Here is a 2,944-nt window from a genome sequence, read left to right as displayed (position 1 = left end):
GCGGCGCGCGCGCGGGGGGGTCCCCTTTCCCCGGGGAAGAGCCGGGCTCGGTTTCTTGCCCGGCCGCAGGAAGGTCGGCGGATAGGCGAGGCCCGGCCGCCGCCGCCGCCGCCGCCGCTGCAGCTCCTCCTCCCCGAGGTCAAGCGGCGCAGCTCCCTCCAATCGTCGTCCGCAGGCGAAAGTATAACTCCAAGGAGTCTGCCTTCACACGCGTGTCTCCTGACCCGCCTCGCAGCGCACCTGCGAGCTGATTATAACCCCACCGGACTCTCTGGCATGCGCTTGCTTCGTTTGTTCGTTGCAACGGATGGGCCAAAGTAAATTCGGGCGTCAGGAGGAGTTTGCCTGTAAGAGCTGCGCAAGCAGCCGCTGAAAACCTTATTAAGCGCGGACATGGAAGCAGCAGCAAACAATCAACCATTCAGACAACACTCATCGAAGAGAGTTTTGAATCCGCGGAGAGAAACCTGCCGGTGGAACCAAATTTACCCCGGGCGCAGTTTCGCAGGGGGACGTTTTAGGGAGACGGAGTTTACTTCCGCTTTAGGCGCTCAGTCAGCCTCCTAATGCGCCTTATTCCATTAGCTTCCAAGGTAGGGATTTCAGGACAGTTCAGAAGGGCTCCCCTTTTCCTATTGGTCGCAGATTGGGGCAGCACCCTTGGGAGAGTAAGTTACTTGGGAGAGTAAGACCCACTGGACTTGTTATTCTGAAGCAAATGTGCACCTTGCAGCCAGCGCAGTGGGTTTTTGGGGAAGTTTTAAAAGCCACGCGGGAACAGCATGTATATACCACATAGCTGTCCACCTTCCCTTTTTTTTTGCGGAAATTCCCTTATTCCAGCGCTGCTTCCCGCTGCTATCCTGGATTGTTAGATATCCCGTAGACCGTCCCCGGGACAGGTGAGGCTGCTGGTCCCTTATTTTCGAGGCTGCTGATCCCTTATTTTCAAATCTGAAAGTTGACAGCTATGATATACCACGGATGGGGGATCTTGTGCCCCCCGTTTTTGGATTCCAGCTTCAGCCCCAGCCAGCAGGATCTCCCAGGTCCTGATCCAACTCGTCAACCCCTGCACCACTCCCCCTTATGTGGCTGCTGAAAGATGGGCAGTGATGTGACGTTGCAGGTGGGGTGTAACCTTGTTATATTTTAATTGATATCTAAGGAGCTTCAGATGCCATTAACCAGCTTCAGATGCCATCTCAGCCTACTGAGATGGGTATTGGGGACACAGTTTTACAGTGGTTCTGGCCCTATCTCCAGGTTTGGTTTCAGTTTTCTTTTTCAGTCTCCTGCCAGTTGTCCCTGGTGTGTGTGCACATGCTGGAAAGTACTCTCTTGTCATCCACAAGAAGCCTTTCGGAGCAGTCATTAGATTTGGGGGAAGCTGTCAGTATTCTGGTAATACCCAGCTCTTTTTCTGTAACATCTGAATGAGGAGGTGCTGTGCAGCTCTGATTTGGACCATAAAACCTGAGTCCAAATTATGGCAAGGGAGAAGTGCTGTGAGTGAGCAGTCCCAAAGTCTGGATTATTCCTGCTTTGGACAGGATCATACACCTCCTAAAGGTCTGTAGGCTGATAAGACAGCTGTGTGTTTCTGGACCAGGATGGCTTGGCCACTGTTCTCCATGTGCTGGTAACTGCTAGAATGGATTACTGCAATGCCCTCTGTGAGGTTGACCCAGCAGCTGTAGCTAGTGCAAACTGCAGTTGTTTCAACAGCTCCCTGGGGCAGAATACCACCATATTATGCTGCTGTTGAAAGAATTAACCTTGGCTGCCAATTAGGTACCAGTTCTAAGTGTTTGTACTGGTTTACATAGCCCTATACAGATTGGGACCAGGACACCTAAAAGAATCTCATACCTTATATACCCATCCAGTCACTGCACTCTGCAGGATAGGACCTGCAGACACCATCTCACTAGGAGGTCCATTCCATACCTTGTACAAATCAGGTTTTTATTGTAGCAGCACCTACCATTTGAAATCCTCTCTTTGCTTATCAGGTGAACACTGTTGTTGATGCTTGTTGGGCCATCTTTTTTCAACAAGCCTTTTCAATGGATTGTTTAATCTTGTTTTTAAGTACTCATTACAAGAAAAACTTTGTTCCAATACACACAATGATGTATTATGTATAAATGATGTTATATTTCATAGGATGGGAGTGCCCATCAGGTTTTGCCACATCACCCTCCATGAATTCAAAAGAACACTCTGCAGTCCTCAGTGCACTATTCATGATCCTATGTGCTGGGTATTCCCTAGGAACCCACTACTGTGTGTTGAGTGGCAAAAAGAGATAGCATGCCACTCTGTCTAGTGGAGGATCTAGCTCTCAACTGGTTTATGCTCTCTTCTGAAGTCTGCCTAGTGAGTCTTTTAAAAGCATTTTAAATAGATTGTTAAGCAGCTGTAAGCAATGTTCTAGTAGTTCTATTGTATAACAATTCACCAGATCCCAATTCTGTGTCCCAGAATGTTTAATCTGGCAGCATAACAGTGACTGTGGGTACAAATAGCTGTTGTGGAACCCTAATTCAATGAACAAGAGATATTATAAAAATTATGCTTAGTAAATTGTGCCCTTAAGGTTTACACAGACAATGAGTATAATGAAGGAGAATCAGAACTGAGCAAGATAGCTCCCTTGAGCTTGCCTATTGTGAAGTGTTCATGCTGCCAAGAAATAGAGTAGAAAGGGATTAAAAGACTTATTTACAGGCATTTTTCAAACTATATAAACAGCTGCGAAAAGCTGGCTCTAAAACCTTGTGTTTGATTGCTGACTATACGGTAAGGAAAATACATGTGAATATAAATGCCAATGTATTTGTTAAACGCAGTTCATTACCATAAAGGAGGGCAGCTTTTGTCCAAAATCTTTTATTTACTATAAAGACAAAACCACCAAAATAGGTACAAATTATACTAT

The sequence above is a fragment of the Podarcis raffonei genome, chromosome 11 (genome assembly GCF_027172205.1).
Source record: "Podarcis raffonei isolate rPodRaf1 chromosome 11, rPodRaf1.pri, whole genome shotgun sequence".
In the NCBI taxonomy this organism is placed as follows: domain Eukaryota; kingdom Metazoa; phylum Chordata; class Lepidosauria; order Squamata; family Lacertidae; genus Podarcis; species Podarcis raffonei.
This window is presented reverse-complemented; position numbering follows the sequence as displayed.